The sequence below is a fragment of the Barbatula barbatula genome (genome assembly GCF_947034865.1).
Source record: "Barbatula barbatula genome assembly, chromosome: 6".
NCBI classification, from domain to species: Eukaryota; Metazoa; Chordata; class Actinopteri; order Cypriniformes; family Nemacheilidae; genus Barbatula; species Barbatula barbatula.
Window position 1 is genome coordinate 22,758,280 of NC_136765.1, and position 25,257 is coordinate 22,783,536.

Here is a 25,257-nt window from a genome sequence, read left to right on the forward strand (position 1 = left end):
TAATCAACTGCTGCAAACGCAGGTGATTCGAGAGAGTTGTAGTCCCTATGCTTCTCCCATAGTTCTTGTGAAAAAGAAAGATGGCAGTTTGCGCATGTGCGTGGATTACCGACAGTTAAACAGCAAAACAAGAAGAGATGCATTTCCTCTTCCACGTATAGAAGAGTCGTTAGATGCACTTACGGGGGCTCAATGGTTTTCCACTCTCGATTTGGCTAGTGGCTACAACCAGGTACCGGTTAGAGAGGAAGATAAGTCCAAAACTGCTTTTTGCACACCCTTCGGACTATTCGAGTGGAACCGAATGCCTTTCGGACTGTGCAATGCCCCCAGCACCTTCCAGCGATTGATGCAGCGGATATTTGGTGATCAGCAGTGTCAGTCGTTGCTGCTCTACCTGGATGACATTGTGGTCTTTTCCGATTCAGTTGAACAACATCTGGAGAGGCTGGGGGTGGTGCTGAGCCGGTTGGAGCATGAAGGGTTAAAGGTGAAGCTCTCGAAGTGTGCATTTTTCCAGCAGCAGGTACGATATTTGGGTCATGTAATCTCAAACCAGGGTGTGGCTACTGACCCCAGTAAAATTGAAGTGGTATCTTCTTGGCCAACTCCTACCACAGTCTCTGAGCTACGGTCCTTTTTGGGATTCGCTAGCTACTATAGGCGATTTGTTGAAGGCTTTGCTAAGCTGGCTGCCCCGTTACATCGGCTAGTGGCGGAACTGGTCAATGTGGGGTCAGGAAAAAAGTGTCAAAGGGCAGCCATTCAAGTCTGGTCCAGTGAGTGTCAGGTCAGTTTCGATGCGCTTAAGACAAAACTGACTACTGCTCCAGTATTAGCGTATGCAGATTTTGCCCTACCTTTTATTTTAGAGGTGGATGCAAGCTATGGGGGTTTGGGTGCGGTATTGTCACAGGAGCAGGGTGGCCGAGTAAGGCCTATAGCCTATGCCAGTCGGGGGTTGAGACCTGCAGAAAGGAACATGCAGAACTATAGTTCCATGAAACTGGAGTTCATGGCCCTAAAATGGGCCATGGCAGAAAAGTTTCGTGAGTATCTGCTGGGTCACAAATGCACGGTCTACACAGATAACAACCCACTGAGTCATCTGGCCTCAGCGAAGTTTGGTGCCACGGAGCAGCGTTGGCTAGGCCAACTGGCTTCATTTGATTATGAAGTCAAATATCGGTCGGGGAGGAGTAATAAAAATGCAGATGCTTTATCTAGGCTGCATTTACCAGATTTCAAAACCGGAGAAGCTATAGCCCCGGGCACTATTCTCCCTGAACCACTGCAACAGGTGTTACAGTCCGGGCTGACCAAGGTTACCCAATTGGCTATCTCTGCTCTTCCGGCTCATACACCGGCTGAGATTTCTATTTTTCAGCAGACAGACTCTATCATTCGGGAAGCTTTAGTCTTTTGGAGGCGGGGGGAACGACCTAGCCCTCAAGAGCGTAAACAGGTCTCACCACAGACGTTGGCCCTGCTTAAACATTGGGATCGTCTTGTGGAGTGGGATGGTGTGGTTTACCGTAAGACTTTCCGTTCGGACGGGGGAGAAATGGTATGGCAATTATTGCTGCCCGAGGCCATGCAAAAAGAAGTATTAACACAGGCTCATCAGCAGCATGGCCACCAGGGAACCGAAAGGACCCTGGAGCTTTTACGGCAGCGGTGTTTTTGGCCAGGTATGGCTTCGGATGTGGCACGTTGGTGTCAGTTGTGCGAAAGATGTCAGGTTGCTAAAGATAATCATCCCACCGCACAGAGTTTCATGGGCCACCTGCTGGCGGGGCGACCCAACGAAATTTTGGCAATTGATTTTACTACTCTAGAGCCGGCTAGGAGTGGACAGGAGAATGTCTTAGTAATGACTGACATTTTTAGTAAGTACACTTTGGCTGTCCCAACTAGCGATCAACGTGCCCCTACAGTGGCACGGGTGCTGGTGGGGGAATGGTTTTCTAAGTTTGGGGTCCCTGGCCGAATTCATTCGGACCAAGGCCGCAGTTTTGAAAATGGGCTTATTCAGCAGCTTTGTGGTTTATATGGAATTCAAAAGACACGAACTACTCCGTATCACCCAGCGGGGAATGGGCAGTGCGAGCGTTTTAATCGGACCATGCACAACTTGTTAAGAACTTTACCAGTCTCACAAAAAAGAGACTGGAACTCTTGCTTGCCCCAAATCCTGTATTGCTATAACACCACCCCCCACCAGGCAACAGGGGAGTCACCATTTTTCTTGATGTTTGGGCAAGAACCACGGTTGCCATTGGACTTTCTATTGGGTAATGTTCCTGAGCCCTCTGGGGTCACTGTTCATGAATGGGTCCGAGAACATCAGGCTCGGTTGCAACTTGCATTTCATGGAGCTAGAGAGCGGCTGCAAGTAGCAGCTACACGCCGTAAGACAAACCATGACCAGCGAGTTCGCGAGGCACCTTTACAGGAGGGCCAGTTGGTGTATCTTCGTGACCTCAGTGTGAGGGGCCGCCACAAAATTCATGATATGTGGAGCTCCGTAATACATCAGGTACTGAGAGCACCAAAGGAGGGTGGTACAGTATATACCGTGGCACCAGTAAGTGACCGGAGCAAGGTTCGGCAGGTGCATCGGTCCTTGTTGAAACTGGTGGTTCGTGAAAGTGTGCCAATGCCTCCTGTTATTGATCAAACTGTCGCCCAGCCATCTACCTCATATGTCACCCAGCAGGAGGAATGGCTGGGCGATTATGACTTGATGATCCAGGCCCGGCCAGCTTCTTTGCCGGTGTCTGAGTCGCCAGCAACGGAGTCAGTTAGTATCAACCGCAGTACGTCGCCCCCTCCAGCTCCTCAAGTGGATGTAAGTGGCTGTCCACCCCCAGGGGTGGCTGTGTTGCCTGGTCCCTTAGATGGGACTGAAGTGAGAGCACGACAGACCTCCCGGGCAACGGCTGGACAACACACTAACCTCCACCATCTCCCAAAATCGGTGTGTTAGTGAGGCGAAGTACGGTTTCATTGATGATAAGGGTTCAGGTGCCTTATCCTTTTTGGTGGCCCATCGTCGTGGCGCCGATCTAAAAAAGGCAGGATAGATTGTGGCAGGATGGACTGTGGTTAATTGTAGCCCCTCCTCCCCACTTGGTTGCGATTGGCTCTTGGTGTAGTATTGGTTGCCAATCATGTCAGGAGGGGGGTGTTATAACCCGAACGTACCCCTGGGTGGCAGTACGTGACGCTAGAGGCTCAGGTTCACCTAGTTTGTGGTGGTGTCGCAGGTATGTAGGCCGGCAATGTTATACTGTTGCTAGTTTGTTGTTGGTTCATGTAAGGATTCTGATTTTTATTATTTTAGAATCCCTTGCTGTGTTGTGGCTACCCCATTTTCTTTTGTCATTTAATTGAACGGAGTAGCAGACTTTGCTAACTTGCGCACGGTGCTGCTAACTTGCGCACGGCGCATTGTCTGCAAGATTCGTGTAGCTGTGTATGGCTGTTCGGGTAAGTGCTTTCCCAGTCGGGCTATGTGTTTACCTTTTCTCAGATGTAGCTTAAAACCACTTTTGTGTGTTTTAGGGATAGCGATCATAGCAAGGAAGCGCTTGCGGCCTGCCTTGGGGCGACTGCTGCTTTGCTCAAGTGCTGTTAACGCACGTCTCCTTTATGTTCTGGGCTTTTCACCAAGTCACAGTTAATGGCCGGAGCTCATTTGGCTGGCGAAAATACCTCATGTGTGCCCTTAATTGTCTCTTAAAAGTCATTTTCTTTTGTTTGTTTAAGTCATTTCTTTTGCCCCTTTCATTTGTTTATCTTATTTACCAGCATTAGTTGTTTGGCCAGACCATTCCCTTTGCCCTTTTGTTTACTTTATTTACCAGCATCATAGTCATTTCTTTTGCCCCTTTCATTTGTTTATCTTATTTACCAGCATTAGTTGTTTGGCCAGATCTTTCCCTTTGCCTTTTGTTTACTTTATTTACCAGCATTACAGTCATTTGTTCAAGTTATTTCTTTTGCCCCTTTCATTTGTTTATCTTATTTACCAGCATTAGTTGTTCGGCCAGATCATTCCCTTTTGCCCTTTTGTTCATTTGATTGTTTTCGTAACGTTGTTTCATGATCCCTGTTTGTTTATGTTAAGACTTCATTCTTTATTTAATTTCTCAGTATTACTGTTGTTGAAGTTAAATTTGGTTTATTTTGTCCTTGTTATATGTAAAGGAGCTGAGTGCTGACGGTGGGGACGGTGTGCTCGAGGTGGTGGGTTCCCTTTTGTGTGTAGTGTGGGTACTTTCACAGTGTGACCGTTGCCGTGCTGGTTGTGTGGCTGTACACGTGCTTTGGAGTGGATTATTTGGATGCTCATGCCCGAGCCGCTGGACGCCCACCAGTACGCCTCATGCCCGGTTTTGTGAGTGTATGAGAGAGTCCGTTGGGACATTGAAATATACATCTTTGTCTATTATTTATTTATTGGTGTGTGTTGTGGATTGTATGAATTGTTTGGATTGCTGTGAATGTGGATGTATTTTGATGTGGTATTGAGCCTCGCTTTGAGTGTAGTGTTTTAAGAATAGGCTGACGTCAGCTTCTAGAGTGTTTACTACGTTTGCTGTGTATTTGATTAATAAAATTGTATATTTGGTATGGAAGCATTTCTCTGTTTATTCAATGCCCGAACCTGATTGCTTAAATCTATAGAAGCCTTGGTGGTTACTTTTATTTCCCCGGGTTCGATCTCGGGGTGGCGTAGTCGACACACAGTTTTCTGCCACTTGCTACACGTGCACCTGGCATTCTGACGCAGCGTACCGCACTGTCCCTGTTCCACCTCTCTCAAAGGCCTCAGATGACTCACAGACCCATGGTCAAACCTTGAAGCATAACGCTCACGTCGCAATGAGTCGGAGACTAGACTAACCCCTCCCGTTCCTCATCGGGCCAGTCAGATCCTGTGATCTTTACAGCCGGAGTCGAAGAAAAGACGAGGATGGAACGAGGAAATGCGGAGTGACATGGAAACATCTGACAAGACACACGCACACACGCGCCACAGATGGCTTCTTTCATACCAGATGTGGAACACTGCCAGGACAGATGGACAGCAATTTGCAGTGAAGAGCATACCGGGGCACTGAGGAACCAGGCTTTTGTCATTTTTTAGAAGAAGTATAAAGGAGCGTCTGCACACGGGCTTCTCGACATCAGTTTAACTGGTTTTAGGGATTTAACTCCATTGGGGTGCCAAACATCAACACAATTTGACTGAGCGATCTGCCGTATGTCCACAAGGAAAAATAATGAATTCTGGCTCTTTTATTCCAGTGGTTAAGCTCACGTAAATTAAAGGCAGGCTTACATTTTTGTGTCTTTTACCATCTCATCCTCAGCTACTATCGCCCGAGAACCGGCTGCACAAAATCAGGGGTTTGATTCCCAGAGAACACAGATATTGATATAAAATGTATATCTTCAATGCACTGGGATAAAAGCATCTGCCAAATGCATATAATGTAATGGATGATCTGATATATTGAGCGCCAGCTCACTCCTGTATCTGAGAATGTGAAAACGATTTTCGACCAAAACGCACTTATTGTATATTAGAAAGAATAAGCTGTAGCCCTGAATTTTGTTTTGGCAACTTAAACCTCGATAATGTTTCCATTCCACTGCCAACCATCAAAAAGTCTTCAGAAGCCATACAATGATTTCAATTGTTCGCCGGAAATCTTCTGTAGCTCTCAAATCCCACTTACTGTCAATCGTATTCAGACTTCCCATTCGATTGGTCACCTGACATGTGAGAACCAATTGTGTTTTGGTTCTGACAATGATGACAGAACTGTGATGTGTGGTTGTGAAGTAAAAGACTGAAATAATTGTATAGGCCTGTTTGGTCTGTTTTCCACACAAAGCTATCACATAGACTTGAAATATTGCACACGAGACACGCAGGCTCATTTTATGTGATTTTTATAGTGCTTTTTGTCCATCATCCAATTTCATTATATAAAAGAGCACTTAGACTTTCTGCCTCTCCTTTTATGTTGGACAGGAGAAAAAAAGTAATGCAAAGGCTGAATAAAGGAAAACAACATGTTGAGTGAACTATTCCTTTAAGGTATGTGTATAAAGAAAAATATGTTTTCCCGTGATTTAGATTGCCTCTATAACATCAGCCGGCTCCAGAGAGAGAATACTATAACTATTGACTGTGTACACAGACAAAGTTTCATTCGATTCTCGTATCAACAGAATGCCATTATGGATTATGTTTATTTCTTAATCCCTGAAATGAAGCAAAACCCAAGTGTAGTTTTTCGGGTAAATGTGTGCATTGGGTATTCAAAATATTTGATCTTTCAGACCTTTAATTGCTTTTAGCGATTTATAGTCAAAACATTCCCTTCATTTCATCTCTGATGTAAATATGATAACCGTGAATATGTCAAACAGAAAATAAATATGACTTAAGAAAGCAAATATGGATAGATTGTTTGTGAATTGGGCTTTAATGTATTATGAAACTAAACCAAGATTGAAGTCTTTGATTGACAACTTTTTAAAGTCTAAAGAAATAAGCACAACCCTTTTCTCAAAATGTCTTTTTGTCTTATTTTCTTGTAAAATCGAATCATTTTGTCCCGTTCCCTTGGCTTGTATTTTCTGATGCATTCTGTGAGATCTACGCTTCAAACCATGAGGAAAATTACACAAAAATACCCCAAAAACAGGTGTTCATGTGTGTGCGTGCGTGTTCTCGATTTGCTCTGATACATTTGGGAGACGTATGTCTGCATTTACATCTGGAAATTTTTTATTTTTATGTTTTGACTTAAACATGCACTAAGTTACAACTTACGCACTACTAAATATTTTTGAGTTGCACCATTCAACTTAGTTGAAGTGTAACGTTACGTATACGCTAAATATTTACGGAAGCCTCCCGTCAGGAGTAACTTTAGGAATAAAAAGCAGACTCAAAACGTAAAAAGCTCTTGTTTCACTCTGTATTCTTCAATGATTTACATTTTGTCCATTAGCAGACGCTTTTATCCAAAGCGACTTACAGATGGGGGAAACAATGGAAACAATTGGAACAACATAAGGACAACAAAAAGCCTAAGTGCAATAAAAAACTGGTCTCATAAAGCCTACCACAGCATACAGAGCTAAGATATTATATTTATTTAAATTGTTTGTGAAAGAGTAAAAAAGAGACCAAGTCAGAACTGATCGGTCAGGTGTTGACGGAAGAGATGTGTTTAAAGCCGTTTCTTAAAGATGGCTACAGAATCTGCAGATCTTGTAGCAGCGGGCAGATCATTCCAGATAAGTGGAACCGATCCAGAGAAGGTACGTGAGAGAGATTTTTGACCTTTTTGGGATGGCACCACAAGACGTCGTCCGTTTGCAGAGCGCGGGGATCTGGCGGGTACATATGTCTTTACATGCACGATAATGTTGACAGTCACTTTCCTTTTAAAATAGAGAACGTTTTGTGATGACACTACATTATTAGCGGCTCTAACAACAACAGACATCTTACAAACGTACTTGTGCTATCTGGGTGCCCTACATGGTGCATAAGGTCTATATGGATTATGAATTCCATACTGTGTGTCCATTCTATAAATATCACCAACGCTTTATCATGAACTGTGCCCCACATATCATTAGAGTAGTTCCCTCATCTCTTCCCTACAGGAACGTGTGAAGCAATTACCAAGATTCAGTAGCCTCAGCTCCGCATACAGAGTAGCGAATGCTAATCGTCAATCTCTCCACAAGTCTCTCCTATTATTCCGATTACTTATTCTGACGTCCTGGGCTGAAACGGCAAAATTTCCTGCATTGAATGTGCTAACCTGTAACGGAGAAAAGTACAGCGGTGTGTCATTTCCTTCTTCGGAGACCTGTTGGGTCAAAATGAATTGCAGAAAGTTTTTGACACTGCAGTGGGTAATTAGATCAAATTAATCTTTTCACTTGGTTAACAATCAGACACTTGTGGGAGCCGCAGAAGCCGCCTGCTGCTCTCCAAGCATGACTGAAGTAAATAGCTTTCTACACTTTCAAAATTTGAAGTAGATTGAAATCTACTTGGTGCATCTGAAAAATATTAGTATGCCCCCGTCAGTCCTAAAGGATATCACCGCCAGAATTGTGAGAGCGGAGTTAGTGTTTGGCTTAGTCTCTCTCCTGAAGAACTCTTCTGTCATCAGAGATTGCCAATGGGTTGGCTGGAGCTTTCAAGCAGTCGCCAAAGTCAGAAACTTGATGTCTTGAATACTAATCCAAAAAGAAATGTTGACCTTGAGCTGGACACGGATTGCTGTCATGCACAGCTACAGCGTGAATGAAGTCATGTTCTACCAAGAAAGCCACATAATATTGTTTATATAGTCGTTTTGGGAGTTCTGAGTTGTTTTGCTTTATCATCTGCATCTTAGGTGATTCTCTTGAAATGTATTAGCATAATTAAAACACATACAAGTGAAACAGATGTTGAAATGAACAACAATTGTAGTTCTTTCAAATGAATGTGGATAGCATACAGTAGCTTAGAAGTGTTGGTGGAAATGCTTACCGTATTATCATTTCAGATTTGTGAAAACTGGAGATCCGGATGATTACTAGGATTTGTTTCTCAAAAGAAATAAAAATACTTTAAAGGATCATTTTTAATATTTAAAATTTTAAAACACCATGAATGAAAGGATTTTTGTAAAAGTTGTTACCTTAAAGAAAATTTTGTAAATGACTCTTTCTTCTGCAGAACACAAAATACATTTCGAAGAAGGTTGGTAACCAAACAACACTGACCCCATTGACTTCCATTGTTTCGACACCAAACCACTGAAACATTTCTACAATTTTGTGTTCCACAGAAGAAAGAAACAGGTTTCGATGGTGTTTGAGGGTATTTTTCTTTATCTATTGTTAAATATACAGCTATGAGGAAAAATAAGGTCTGGGGGGGCTTATTAAACAAATTGCTCGCAAAGAGCATCTCTGATGTTTTCAGAGGAGACTATCAAAGAGGATTATCCACTAAAGTTCCCTTTACCAGAAGCAAAACGGCGAAAAAAAAGCTGTAATGAATCTAACTCCGATCCTATCTATGATTCATTTTGATCTCATTCACAAGGTTTGCAAATAATGCAAATCTACTCTGTCTCGGTTTCTTCTTTTTAAGACTTTTTTGGACCCTCATTTTTTTCTCTCTAGGGTACTGGCTAATAGTTCAGGGAATTGCAGACTTAACTTTACCTTTGTATTAAGACCTGTTTCATTTAGAACAGTGCACAGGAAGTCACAAGGAGCAGGGCTGGTCTCACGCTCATCCAGGTCACCCACAGACAACCCTTTTCTTTCTTTGCTAAATTAATTTTATTACACACAGTATGGTCATCCATAAAAACATATGTCATTCTATTTTCATCCACATCTTTATTCCTTGCCCCCAACAGATGACATTAACATTGTTAGCTACATGACATTAGGTTTGTCAGCATCCTGCTCTTCAGAAACAATTGCTGTGCATCACGTCCATGTCGAGCACATCTTTAAAAATAAGGATTTGTGTCCATGACACAAAACAGCCGATGACAACTTGTTATTATACAACAGGTTTCGGTTTGTGGTCACCAACGCGGCACTTTTTTAACAATGCGTTATTGTCATTGAGTCTCATGGAGGTGATAATGAGAAAGCAAACAATGGTCCTATGCTGTCACACACACAAGTTATATAACTATTTGAGCGTATCAGTGTGTGTTTGTGTGTCTTCAGGCTGGGGGCAGCCCGTGCCGTGATGGATGGCCCTGGTCCTTACGAAAAAATATACCGCCTACGGATTTTCTCTTTCCATTTTTCACTCCGCTTTACTGGCACCTGTATAAAGCATCATTGCATGGCTCACACCCCAACCCTTCAATGGGCCACCACCCAGCCTCATTTGCACTACTTCCCCTCAGCTTCAGGACCACAAGTCTTACTCTCTTTGTCTTCGAGGCGGAGGATTCTGAATCTAATTACCAGGTTGTTTTGTAATTAATTTGCAGTAAACACCTCACTCAATTAGGCAGGGAGTCTAATTCTTCTCGCGCACAGGAGGCACCACACTTTCCGCAGCAGAGCTAGTCTATTTTCAGTTGTGTGTGTTCACTTCAAACGCTCAAAGTGTGCCAGATCTCTGCTTGACAGAGTGCTTTGACTGCCGTGGCTTTTGGTGGAGGCCAAACTTTTAATGCATTGTGATTAAAAAGTGTTTTGCCCTGTAGAAATCGTTTAAATTAATGTTCATCTGCCACTGCCACTATAGAGAATTAAACTGTGTTATGCTAATCCTTCCATTATAATTTGTATATATTAAATAATCAAGGTAACGCTTTAAAATCCCTTATTTTTCACCACATTATTAAATTTCAGTATCAATTTTCAAACTTATTAAAATGCATATGACTTAAAAAACAATTTTAGATAGTAGTGCTTTGGCTGTGAATTCGGTTTCCAGAGAACAGATAAACTGATATATGGTGTCTGTTAATTGTGTGACTGTAAAAAGAGAACATTTGATCCGGATGGTTACAATGAGTCGTTGACTTTTATCCTACATTTCTAGATTGTGAAATTAATTGAATTAATGTTGAATCAATCTTGAGAATAACCTACATAACATCGATCTAACATTATATAAATGATATACAATTTTTTGCTTTCTGGGTTGGGATACTTTGGGTACCCCAAAACGAAAATTCTCATAATTTATCCACATGCCATCACAGATGTTCTTTCTTCATTTGAAGTATTTAAAATAAAAATATTTGACACTTTATATTTGGGTCCGTATGTACATATATAGATCCAATGAGATTCTAAATTATATATTTTTAAATTATTATCAATTATATGGTATTTAAATGAAAAATTCTGATATGTTTGATTTGGTTTTAATTTCAGTAGATTTTAGTTTCTCAAGCACGTCATTTTGCCTCAGAAGATATAAATGAATCCTCGGAAATCATTTGGATTACATTTATGTATGTTTGTATGTTTTGTATGGATGTATGTTTCCTGGAACTTCAACATTGTGTCTATATAGTGATTGATAGTTTATGAATAAAAAATTGTGATCAACAGAAATATAAATATACATCAAACGAACATTTAGGATGGCATAAGGCTGCGTAAATTGACCGAATTTTCATTTTTCCGGTTCCGGTTTCACAGACGAGGCTTAGGGCTATCCCAGACCAAAATTAATGTTTGACCTGTCGTAACTACATATCTTAAATATCTTAAAAAATCAATGCCATTGTTTTGTCTCAAGATGCAGACCAGTAATGTATTCTTCTAAGGCATTTTTAAAAAGCAATATAAATATCTTAATTCATAGTCCATAGGCATAGTCCTTCCTTAAACTAAGCAAGTGTCTGTGAAACCGGGCCTGTTTCTTTAACAATGTACCAATATATTTAAAAACATTTTTCAAAAATACTTTTGCTAGGGTTAAGACAACAAATCGATATATATTCGGTGCAAAACTAAAACAAAACGTACTTGAAGACTTTTCTAAAGAGTGAAAATAATTTCTCTGCAATCAAACTAAATATTCCAAGAAACCATTCACATAAATCACCTCTGATCAATTTATTTCTCCAAATCAGTTGACAGACTGTACAGTTACCATAGAAGTGATTAGGATACAGAAACTGTATCTCACCACCCACAAAGCTTTCAGACATACACAAAGTTATTATTCACTCTAATACTGATAAAATCACATAGCGTGCCTCTCCGAGTTTTATCCGCGCCATCGTTGCTTATGGATATTCGACTTGCTTTAGAGGTCTGTCTCTTTGGAAAGAGGAGCACCCTGTGGGATAAATTATAGCTGAAGTAAATGAGGCCGTTTCATTAAGAAATACTGCTGTCAGCATTCTCCAGCACGGTCAGTACAGCGAACAGCGGTTATAAAACAAATCTCACAGGGTGAAAGAAGCTCAAGACAGTGCCATAACAGGAATGATCCTTCACCACGTGTTATTGGCAGCGGAGTAAACCGACCTCTGTACCAGCTGTAAAAGTGAATGAAATTTAGTGTCGGACGACACACCCGCGGAACGCCCCCTCTATGTTTGCTAACCATGTCTATGATGGCCACACATGTGAGACTGTATTTTACTTCACGGTCAAGTGGATTGTACATCAAAGACTGTTTACTCCACATTTTATCTCAAAACTGACTTTATCGTATAGCATTAAAAGAACAACACGGCAGACAAAGAGAAAGATGCTTTGAGAAAGTGAATGTCACTAGACCGCACGTATTAATCAAGATGATAAACCCCTCTCCTGTCTGCATACTGCTCCGTCCGTATTAGACAAAGGAGACAAATCAGCAGAGACGTTCACCTGCGGGCTTTCTCATCCATCTGAAGAGCAGTAGTGGATTTAGATGGGCTTCCAGCGCAGGGCTGTCCGGGTCAAGGCACATTCCTCATCAAACATCCTGCTGGACAAAAGCTTAGTGATTTGGTGTTGTTTTTTGTCGCTTATCTGTTTGTGAAGCTTAAAGCTGCAGGCTTTGTTTTTTTTAATAAGAGGAATACAGAGGAACAAAGAGACGATCTGTGTTTGTGTGGTCCTGTAGGGCCACCAGGCTTTTCGAATTTCTGATATGACAATTGCAGAGAGGCCTTCATGAGCGATGATATATGATCAGTTTGTCATTATTCTCACACAATGTCTTGTGTGTTCTGCAGAAGAAAGAAAGTCATACTGTTTTGAAATGACAAGAGGGTGAGTAAATAATGAAAGCATTTTCAATGACAACATTATTGCCATAGACAGATCTTACTTTTGGTACTAACAGAATAAAGACGATTTTGAAGTTAATGCATCCGCATATTGAACTTGCAACGAGGCGTAATACATTAAATCGCGAGTTATTCTGCCTTGTTGTCCTTTTATGGTGCACAACATTAGATTTTTCTCTCCCATTTAACTATTTAACTAAATCACCTTGAGCGGTGCATTCAGAAACTACAGCCTCTTTGAAGTGAGGCTTCTGTTTTTACTCTCTCTCATCTATTCCCTTAGAGCATTTGTTTGCACTGCATGTTAACCAGTGTACTCGGGGATTCAATGAGCAGACGGCTTCACCCTGAAGGATTTGGCAAGTCGGCTTTAACGTGTTTGTTTTCATTTACCCAAGTACTGCGAAAATGCTCTAAACCAGCCCGGGCCAATGTTGTGTTCATATATTCTTATTAGCCAAACAATGCCTGTTATCTTACCCACCCAGGCAGACCACAAAATAACGCTGGTGAAAAATACAAATTGGGTTAAGGTTGGCATAAATGTGCTGCCTGGTCATTTTTTCATACACTTAAGTGTCCTTATAGACAGTGTCCTTAAAGATGAACATTTTATTGTCATTTACTCACCCTTGTGCAATGTCCTTTTCTGTGCAATTACAAAATATATGGACTGAGGCTTTTAGGTTTTAAAAAGGACACAAATGCACCATAAACATAGTTCATGTCTCCCGGTTATTATAACAAGCTGAATATCTGTCCATGAGAAACCGACTAAAATTGCTGTTAAAAGTTTTGTTAAAGTCTTGACAGCTACCCCAGCATATGGACCAAACATAGTAATTTATAGTACTTGTGCATCCTTTTTCGAGTCTGAAAACGTGGTAACCGAACAATTGCGGTACTCATTCACTTCTATTGGATACAAAACCAATGCAAGTCAATTGGTACCATCGTGGTTCAGATACCAACATTCCTCAAAATATCTTCTTTTGTGTTCTGCAGAAGAAAGAAACCCAGACGGGTTTGAAATGACATGAGGGTGAGTAAATATTGACAGATTGTATTCTGCTGCATCTTTAAACTGTATTTTGTGATAAGCAGAATATTCTGTGATGTTTCGCTGTCTGATACCGTTTTTGATCGAGTGACCTCTCTCACAGTTTGGAGGAAACTGCATGAAAAACAAAGATAACAGAGCAAAAATGTCAGCGCGTTGCAAAGTTCATCCCCCTCTAAGTATGTGACACAGCGGGAACTGTTGTTTACTGATAACACGCTATTCAGGCTATGAATCGCAACCTCTGAAGCCTTCCAATTTGTTTTGCTAGTAAAATGCAATGGTTGTGTATACGCTGTGGTACATCCAGACATCCAGGTGCTCAAAACATCTCATGAATGCAATTCACAGCCAATCAGTAATTCGTGCTGAGATGTTTGCATCCGTACAACATTTGCACAATCCGTGCAATCAGGATGTATCTGTTCTACAAAGGAACACGTGTTAGACAAATGTGTAAATAAATAAATACAACAATGTCATGCCGCTCTGAGCTCCATCCAGGAAAAGTTGTCAGGGTTCGGTGATAAGCTACAGGCCTGATCCCTGGAGAAGTGTTGCTTCGAAGATATTAAAGATGTTTTTCCTGCTTTTTGCCTCGCAGCCAAAACATCTCTGGCAACAACACTTCTCGTGCAAATTGCAATGTAACGCTTCTGAAACGTCATTCACAGCTACAGAAATAAATATTCAGCTCAATCTTGAAAGTGGCGTAGTGCATTAATAAAATGATAGTGTTTATGTACCTCCATGTTCTCCAAATGCCTCTGTAAAGTGAGATTAAATATACAGTAAATCCGATGTGCACAATGAGCTGTGACATCATATTTTACATTATATATGTTGCAAAAGATTGCTTGTGTCTCATGCAATCATGTCATTACCAAACAGCATTTACCTGCATTAAATTCACTCTGTGATGCGTTCAGACTTCCTGTGATAGCAGCCATTTCACAAAGCATTCAAATCCTGAGGAAAAGAAACAAGACAGATGCTGTTGATTTCTGAAGTAGCCAGCATGGGAAGCGACAGGTGTTTGGTAGGAATGAAGGATTTGATTCATTAAAGGATCATTATAGGTAGATATTTGGATGCTGATTTGTCGATTCTGCTCTAAAACATGCAATATACACTACTAGGGCTGTCACAATATTTTACTACACAGTTATCATGGCCAAGATATTACTACGATAACCTAAGCAGATTTAATAAATAAAGGATGCTGTCAGTCAAATTCATCTTTAATTTTGGTTCATTTTGTGTATTTTATGTGGTCAATGTATCACACCCAAAGTTTTACTGTAGGGAGGATTTTTAAGGATAGAAAGAGTAAAGAAAAGAAATAGAAGTCAGAACTTATCAGTCAGGTGCTGACGGAAGAGATGTATTTTTAGCCGATTCTTCCTGTCGCGTCCGTTGTAGACACGGTGTAAGATGGTGACGGCCAACACCACCCACTTTAAGCTTCAAACCAGCTCCTCAGAAACCTACGGGTGACGTCACTGACACTATGTCCTTGTTTTATACAGTCCGTGGTTTGATCCCCAAAAGTGCACTTGAGCAAGATGCTTTATGCCAGGCTGGATAATAGTGTTATTTTTAAGAATTGTTACGAATTTTTTCTTGTTCAATCTGGGTTGTTTATGAGCTTCAAACACTCTGTACAGTTCCCACAGAGACCAGCAGGGGATAAAAGCACTTTAAGAAGTCCTTATTTGGCAGTAAACAAACATCGCCGTGTTAAATCAACTTAAAATGAACTCTAAAACTGAACCAACAACACAGCACTTATTTCCCCGCAGACTGCATTTGTAAGCATTTACCTTCACATTCAATCTTGAATAGGAACCGACAGGAGCCTCATATTTTGTTTTCCTGTCGCTTTTTACAAGGTCAAGCAGTACAAATCAAGAAAGAAATCGAGAAAGAAAGATTGCAATAGAGCTAATACAAACAAATGTTTTAAAACATGTTATCCTTGCACACTATACCAGAATAAGAGAAATAATTTCACCAGAAGTGCACACTTCATCTTTAAACACAATGTATGTTGGGGTGTGACAGATCACAAGAAAAAGAGACAAGGATGAAAAATGCCAATGAGACAAGTGAATAAATAACAGAGAAACAGTTGACCTCTAAACAGACGCTGCAAGGCCAATGTTTGTTTCACACTGTCTGTGGTCTAACAGGTGACCAGATTTTGCGATCCCCGTCCAACAGCACGATGCAACTGACATTACCTACAAAATTCATAAAAACAACTCATCTTTAACAGAGGCAGCGTGGGCTCTGGCCATAACCACAGTAACCCCAGCACACCTGTGTCTCCAGCAGAAAGTTGGAGTCACACCAAAAGTTATGATGAAAAAAAAAACAAGTGTCCGCGCCAAATACTACTATGGGTATGAAAACTACTGAGTTTAACTAAAGAGTAAACTGGAATAGTTTGATCGTCTGCGGTGGACGGGGTGCAAACTCTGGATGATTTTAATAGCGGAAATCATCCAAAGACAATTTACTGCACTATTCTGAGAAAATGGCACATTACGTGAGAACTTCATGTCTACTATTGTTTTATCACCGAGAATATAAAAATTTCATGACCAATATTATCCAGTATTGTTGCTCTAAGAATACACTGCAGCTATATAGACCACTTCCGAAAAGTAAGCAATGCTTATCTTCCCGTTTCACTTTTATAACACCACACAAACGCCCAAAAGAACATTTATAACCGAATTATAATCTTAAATATTTTTTAGATTGAATTATCTATGCAAAATAAACAAAAATGAAGTACTTCTGGACCAGTGTTTACATCTTGCCAAGTGGCCTATAGAAACAATTTGATCTTGAAAGAATTTGATGGGAACTATGAGTTCATATTAAAAGCTTTTGGACTTTACCTTCTAAAATCTTACTCAGTGAGGCATTACTAAGATTGCTTGTGAAACTCTATAGAGAAATGGACTGTCTGAGTCTGATAACTGCTGAGGCCTTTTTCCCGGGAGAAACATCTGAGAAGAGGAAGACTTCTTCATTTGCTCTCCATTCCGTTTCACCGCAGTCTAGGAGAAACAACTGAGATGTTACAAAGATTTCATTTCTGATTTTGCTCTCCTGTGGGGAAAAACCAGAGTCGTGGAAAGATTAAGAACCCACCAGTTAATGTACTATTTATAGGTATGTGTCTAGTTAAACTTATCATTTTCATTTAATTCTGTGAACTACTATAGTTAAATATCAAATACAAATATTGGTTTTATTTGCATTTATTTGCAGAAAATGAAAACTTATATTTCACATTGCTGTTGGATGACTTTGTCACTCCTGAGGTTTGATTTTGTGGAAATTTAACACACACTGAACAGGAATGGCCATACAGTTACACATCTGGAAATGCTGGAAAATCTGTAATAGTATCTCATTTTTTCCGCGGCTGTGTAGTTAACATTGTATCAGTTGAAGACTAAATGCTTTAAAAATTATTACAGTTCTTATCTGACTTGTGCTCGAACTTCTCGAACGCAGCACTAAACCTCTTCCATGTCGTGAAACGCACATTTATTGCTGCTCACTGCAGTTCCGCTCTGAAAGGGAGGGACAAATTGTCAATAGGATGTCGGATGTATTTTCCTATTGTAGGCATTTAATGGGAGAGTCAATGGGGCTTATGGCTGTCCTGCATTTTCAAGCATTTACACAATGATCAACCCAGATGTATTCGGAAGAGAAGAAAAACCAGACCGTTACATAGATTGCTAAATGATTCCTAGGATAATCGTGCAAGACTCCAGCCGAGTGTATTTTTCTATGGCGTACCTCGAGCTTGTAATTTAAAACGGATGCGGCACGAAATAACGCAACAATGCTGTTGATTATTCCTGTAGTTTGAATGGATGCTGAATTTTGTACTGCTGGAATTCAGCACTCTGTGAGTTTAGATGCCATTGTTTAGGCTGACATGAATGTGCTGGGTACAATGAAAAAATGCAGATTTAGAAAATTGGACAGAAATTGTTCAAACTTGTCTAAAAGCTTAGGGCTGCTAGTCTTGGAAGAGTATGTTTGAAGCATTCACTCTGAAATATTTTCGCCATCAACCCATGGTTGGGAAAAAATATGGAAAAATATTTACTTGGGTTGTACTAGTCTCACTCCAGACGTCACACCCACTGACCTTTGGCTAAACGCTTGATGCATAAAGGCCGAAGTATGGTCTGTCCGTCCGTGTATGCATGCGCGAAAAAAGTATGCTAGTCCACTAGGGGTCAATACACACACAGAAAGTGTGCAGTGTGCCGTTGTCGACTAAGATTGCTACAAAACCAACATGCAGGACAGTGAGCTAAGAAGCATATCCTTCTACATACTGTGTTGTTGTTCTTGTTGTTTTGCTGTTTGCTCGATTTGTTTGCAATGGTGAAAGCATTCATCAATCATTTGCAGTGGGTTTGTGAGTGACACGACTCAGCGCTGCCCTCTAATGGTCTGGAAGAGCACTTAGTTTTTTGTATCGCGCATGTTTTGTACTCGGACGTCTGCGCTATATCCGTGATGAGTAGTAAGCTGTGCGGACGCGTTTGTATACGAGACGGACGCGGAAAGTCAAGTACGCCTAGGCCTTAAGGCACTTCAGCAAGTTCGAAGTCATCATCTGATTGGTTGAATTTCACAGGAGGCCTCATCAGATGCATAAATTGTAAAAATGCTTGCTTGTTGTATTGCTAAATAGTGTTGTATTGCATTTAAACAGAGGTGGACAAAGTACATTTACATTTAGTCATTTACCACTTCAAAGTAACTTCCTTACTTGAATGAAAGTACAGATACTAAATATTACTCCACTACAAGTAGAAGTAACTTGTAAAGACATATTCTTACTGAAGTACGTGCTTTTAATAGTACTCAAGTATTAAAAACCGGAAAACCGCGAGCTTCGAACAACTTCTGCAACTTGGCAACAGTAAATTTTAATCAAACGCTGGTGAATTTATTTACTATAGAGTCTGTGGTGTAACCAAGAAAGAAAGTAACACCACAGACAAATTAGCCTAAATCCAGACTTTACTAAAAGGGAGGCTGTCATCATGAGGATTTCAAGATCAGGTGACATTTTGGAAATATTATGTATTAATGTATGTAGTTATCCAAATTTTGATTAAAATAGGTAAAATCTGCAAGTTATCAACATAACACCACAGACACTAATAAAGTGCGACACATGAAATTGCCAGTAATTCAGTTAACTTTAAGAAAAATAATAAGAAAGAATGTACGCACCAGATTAGATAGATTTCCCCCGTTTCGCATACATTTCGCATACGCAACTTTATTTTGAACAGGATGCACAGTGGGATGCAAATAACGTTGACTGAAAATGTACACATTACCTCGCACCGAGGGCAATGATTGGGCAAATGTTTTTGGTCCTACGTCTTTCACAGACTATATATAATTATAAAATTACCAATTTATCACTTTACTTATTGATTGCTATCAGGATGTTAAAGTCCCAGTGAAATTAAAAATCATATTTTTTCATTAAAATATTGCTGCGTTGTACCCTCATACATTTCTGTTAAAATCTGAAAAAGTCTGCAGCCAGATTAATCTCAAAATCAATGCAAAAGCAGTTTTTTTCCCATCCAGTCAATTCGCAATTAAAACCCGAGCCACGCCCACAAATGTTCTACTTTGAAATTCTTTTTCACTCAGACTTTAGAACCAGACTTCCAACCAGCATGACAAAAAGCTTTTCTAGACAGGATTGCCTACGCCTTTAAAGCATATAATGATTTTAAAGAAAATGCATCAGATACCTGGTCTTAAAGGTCAATTTTTGCTTTGTATGCCAAAGCTTACATGAATGATGAAGTTTATGACATACATAATATGCCATTTTGCGGAAAAGTTTAATATTATATCATTCTAAATATATAGTGAATGATTTAAAGTCAACATCCCAACTTGTTGAACACAACAGCTGTTCATTTGTCATCCTTTAGAACTAGATGCAAATGCTGAAAGCAAACCCAAAAGTAGAATTTTGGGCCGTTTAAGAGACTGTGATTGTGGTAAAGATCGTGACACGGTTAACATCAGTGTTGTAGTCTGGTTTCTGATGCACGGTTCACCGGAAGGGCTACAGATTTAGATAAGGATGCATCTATTAAAGATTCATCAGTTCGTGTAATGGTGATGGGCTATTTCTGGGGCAGAGAGTGAAACAAAAAGCATTGTTATCTCAACCTAGAAGCAGCAAAGTTGTGCGCGTTCACTCACTCTAAATTCCCTCAAGTAAACAAAAGTAGTTGCTCTTCTTCTTGTTTTTGAGGAAAGAACCTATTGTAAATGAGCTGGTACCTTTACTCTGTCCATTGTACACTTGCTGTCTTTAAAAAAACAGCTTTCATTAAAATTACTAACTTACTTTATCCAGAAAACTGTCTGCTTTTTTTGGGTGAGTGTCACGAATGCGTCATGAAACTCGCAATCTCAGGAACCAGAGATTGAAAATGGATGAAAGAACAACAGTGACCCCTAGAGATGGACGGGGCTATGCGTTTGGGAATCGCTCCTATGTGTATTTTCAATGAAAGGAGGTTTGTTATGTTAAAACCAATGATAGCGTAATTTCAAGAGGTCGAAGCTCAAATTTGTTTAATCTCTCAACCGTTTCTACAAGAGACCAATGATATTTAATGGATCACAAATACAGACTTACAGGGACAAATGAAGGGATCTAACATGTCTCCTCTCATACTCCAAAGGAGATCTCAATGTCTCAAACAGTGCCATTTCAAGATCTCACAGTTTATCTGCTTTTTGTAAGCATGCACTTGCAAAACAAAAGTAGAAAAACATGAAATACGTTCTCAGAACATTTGTGGCATGAGTTTAAATGCCTGAAAACAAGCTAAACCTTTAATCAATGTCTCACATAAATCCCTCTTAGCTGCATTTATTATTTTTACACTGACTGTGTAAGCTGTTCTCCACTTCTCTATTGAGCTGTCAAATGATTTGTTGGTGACTGCGTTGTAATACTAAATTCCCTGGGTCATTGGGTCCAACATGTGAGAAATAGGGTCAGGTGACATACATTTATATTGACTGTGTCAGCATAAACCACAAACTGAGGAAATTGTCAGTTAAATGGAATGAGCGCTCCACACATGACCTTTAACCCCTGACTCTTGACCTATGACGAATCAGCACAACATTTATATTGATGTACAGATCCAGTGCTTTATCGACCCTAAAGTAAATCGCAAGATAATATGAGCCGAGCATAAAAGCATGTTATTTTAGTGTTTCTGGGATCAAGGTCAACTCCAAATAGCAGGATAACGGCGTTTTACGATAAAGAGGTCAGTCGCTTTGTTGTTAAAGGACTCGAAGTTTGTCAAGGTAAGGCGTGTGATAACTTCAGGGGTCAGTCCACCGCAATGTTAGTTATTAAGAGTTAATTGGATGATGTTGTATTAAAATGCATCTCTTTGCACAAAATAATTCTAGTTTTCATAACTAGTCCTGAAGACCTTCGAGGAGAGTCAAAAGAAGGGTCTGTGTCAGCCTTAAGCATTTGGCATAGAAATACTGCTATGATGACAAGTCTTAAAAGAAAGAAAACTTAAACGTGTCTAATATCCTATCTCAAACCTCTAGACCCTAAACAAATGCTCCTGTGCTCCGAGCCATATGGCAAGGTGATTGAAAATGATTTAGAACTCAAACTGATTATTATAGCAGCCCAAATGGATATCGTCTTTGATTGCTTTAAAGCCTGAAAGGGTTACCCACAATTACCCCGGCCGGCCCTTGTATTCCCATCTCTCTGGCACCCTTTTGCTCCTGAGATACTGAGAAGCGGAGGAGGAGACCTTGACACATCTTTTCTAATATCCATCCCCCCCGAGAACTGTCCCCATTCGGAGTTCAGCCACACTGGGATTGAGAAATGATGGGCCTTATTGAAATCGTTACAGCTCTCCCCTCTGCAATATTTTCACTCTGCAACCTTGACTGAGGGGTTCTTATTGCCCTGCCCCTGGATGAGAGTGAAAAATAGCCATGATAAAAAAACAACAACAATAACCTAAAATGAAAAAAGGTACGCTGTTCTCATATCGCTGCCAACGCGTGGCTTTCATTCTCGGATTCGTTCTAGTTTGCTTCCAAATATAAAGACTAAAAACAGGGACCTACATAGAACTGGGAGGGATATAGATGTAATGATATTTTTGAATGAAAGTCAGCTAGAAGTGTTTTGCTCTTTACAAGGCACATAAAGAGATTCCTTCCTTTTCAATATTGCAGTACAAGCTTTAAAAAAAAGTCATTTTATCCAAAAAAGGAATAAGGACAACGCTGTCATCATATAATTGTAAAATAAATCTTTAACACAAAATTAAGAATATCCACCCACGGGAATATACATTTGTCCAATGTCAATGATGATATTAATGAAATAAAACGAATTGAAAGTGTGCGAGATATTCTTCACAAATTTACATTTTGTGATGTACATGTAAAACATCAAAATGAGTACATAACTACACATGTTTACTTCTGGATTCATGTGACCTTTAAAACACAGTAACAAGAAACAGGAGAAGATCAGACCTACTCAGTCTGGAGGTGGACATGTGAAGGAGCTCTCCGCAGGAAATGACACGTTCTTCCCGTCCCTCATTAGAGCCACATCAGAAGAGAAACCTGAATGTATATCCCGCTGTTAGCTTAATTAGCCGTCCTAATTACCGAATCCTCTTTTCAAAAGCCATTGGTGGGAGTGACATTCTCCAGCCGTAGCTGTTCTTAAAGCAGGACAATGAAGCAACATTTTTTTGTCAAATTCTGCTCGGGCCTGAACTAACCAGATAAGTGTCCGTACTTTGAAGCTAGATGTCCCAACATCAATGCACCGGAGGTGAACGCCATGCTGTGGGTAAAATGTCTCTGAACATATGTTAGGAAGAAAGGAATAACAAAATGTATTTTGGGGGGTTTAAAGAAGTTCTGTGTAAAGTATTAACATTGACATTTCGTTTAACCACTTTAGACTTTAACCTCTTAAAGGGACAGTTTACTCACCCTCAAGTTGTTCCAAATCTGTATACATTTCTTTGTTCTGATGAACACAGAGAAAGATCTTTAGAGGAATGTAGGAAAGCAAACAGTTCTGAGGCACGTTTGACTACCATTGGGCAATTCCAGAGTGATGTGACATAAAAATGCTCAGAGAATCTATTTGTTATGAATATACACTTGTTGATAGAGTCTAAACATCAGGAAAATGTCATTCTGTGAACACATTTTCGATTTAAAAAAGCTAACTGAACATGCGTTATGGATGTGACAAAAAGGACACCGTTTTTGGGAGACGTCAAACTTTGTAGGATTTTTGTGAACTAAAATGCACAAAACTGAAGCAATAATACACAACAAATGCCTCTTTATAGAACATCAAATAGTTACTTTATTTTACTTTCCATGTGTCCATTTATGAGGAATATGTACCGTTATGGATGTGACAATCCTGAAAATGTCACTTACCCGACTATGAAAAATCATGCACTAAAAATAAAACAAAAACTTTAAGAGAGACCTCACATGGGTATTTGAACCAGCAAATGTTGATATCTGTGCTGTTATTCTTCATGGTAAGGTTGACATTTTCACAGAATTGCCCCATTGTCATTTTTCCTATGTTTGTCAATGGTGGCCAAGAACCGCTTGGTTACAAGCATTCTTCAAAATATCGTCCTCTGTGTTCCTCAGAAAAGAGAAATATACTCAGATTTGGAACACCTCGAAGATGAGTAAATGTTGACAGAATTTTTAGTTCCGGGTGAACTGTCCCTTTAATGAAACAGGGATCCAGACTTTACGAAAAAAGTTGGAGTGCTGGAGGAGTGTATCGCGTTTTTTAACCAGTTGACCATGTTAAGCATGAGAAGCCAGCACGTTTAACAGTGTAAAGAAGTCAGAATGCATGAAATAGCAATGTTACCCCATCTTTAAACATGAGGGTAAAAATGCAAGGAGAAAAAAGGAAAATCAATGCTGTTAGATGGCACAGGTCAGGATCTATAATAGTCTTCCAGCAGACATCTTAACCTAAAGTGTTAAGAAGTAATGCACTGTAGTCTAAATCAACCTGCAGCCTGATGGTGCGTGGCACACAGCCCGCTTATTGCCGAGACTGTGCCACAATGCCCTTAAACCAAAGAAAATCTGTTTTGAAACTATTAAAGAATCTGTCCACATCCACTTAAGTCCTTCATATTTATTGTGACCTGTCTAGTTGAGAAAAACATCTGTTAGGGAGAGTGATTTGAAAAAGACTGTATAGCAATATATTTTGGACCTTTGAAGCTTCGGTGGTAATTTGCCCATCACTCTGAACTTTATGCAAAACTTGACATTTCCAAAGATGAATTGAGAGTTATGCAAGAGAGAGAGAGAGAGAGAGAGAGCTTGTGAGATGGCATGTGAATGGACAACCCTTGTACTAAATCAAAAGCTTTCCGTTGTGGACACCAAACAAGTCTGACAACTAAAGACTCGGATACACGGCTTTAAACATCTGACCCGATTTCTGAACACTAGGTATAACACAGAAATGGCTTAGAAGGAAAAATACGTGAAAAGATCATTGAAATGGATCCATGTTTTTTCTTGCAATGGGTACAGTAACCTTTGTTTAAAACAATGCTGTTCCTATTAAACAATCAGGCAGCACCTGAAAATCTCAAGCCATCCAGCTTTTGCAATCCGCCACAAAAGGCCCGTTTTCAACCCATTTTACTGTATCCACAACGCCAGGCCTGGCACATCTGCACAAATTTACCACCAGGTGCACGAACAGCCGGCAACCGATAAGGATTATGGAGTAAACTCTTTAAACTAGTATCTGATTTGAGCATTTCTCCCTCAGGTGCCGGATACATTTTTATTTGAACGCGTGGATTCACCTGCCGTATCTCAGATCTGCTTTGAACAGGATCAGATTTGTTACGTATGCTCCGATAAACTCCTGCCAGCGTTTGTTTGTTGGGTGAAGAAAATGAGTGGAATTAATCAGTGGGTTCATCTGTGATGTTTTGATCCGTGCTGCGTTTTGGATGTTCAAACGTGTCTAACACAGATAAACACTGCGTTTCAGATTATAACCTGTGAAACATCAATCAGAATTTGGATTTGGGGGGTTCGCTGCGACCTCTGAGGGTTTTCATGGTTGTTGGCTAAGATCAATTGATCAAAGGGATGTTATGTCTTTATAAAACCTGGGGTTGCAAGAAGTGAGAAACCGGTTCAAGTGATTCAAGGGTCTCTTACTTTGAGAGGTAGTGTCCTGGGGTTGATTCC

General features: G+C 40.2%; 1 long non-coding RNA gene across 1 annotated transcript; it reads right to left on the reverse strand.

Moving 5' to 3' along the window:
- Window positions 1-11,566: 11,566 nt before the first annotated feature.
- LOC306895025 lies at window positions 11,567-15,346 on the reverse strand. The gene is made up of 3 exons (XR_013786749.1): window positions 14,777-15,346; window positions 14,625-14,645; window positions 11,567-12,758 (listed from the first exon to the last, which is right to left on the reverse strand). It is a non-coding gene; the product is annotated as an uncharacterized lncRNA (long non-coding RNA).
- Between the last annotated feature and the right edge of the window lie 9,911 nt (window positions 15,347-25,257).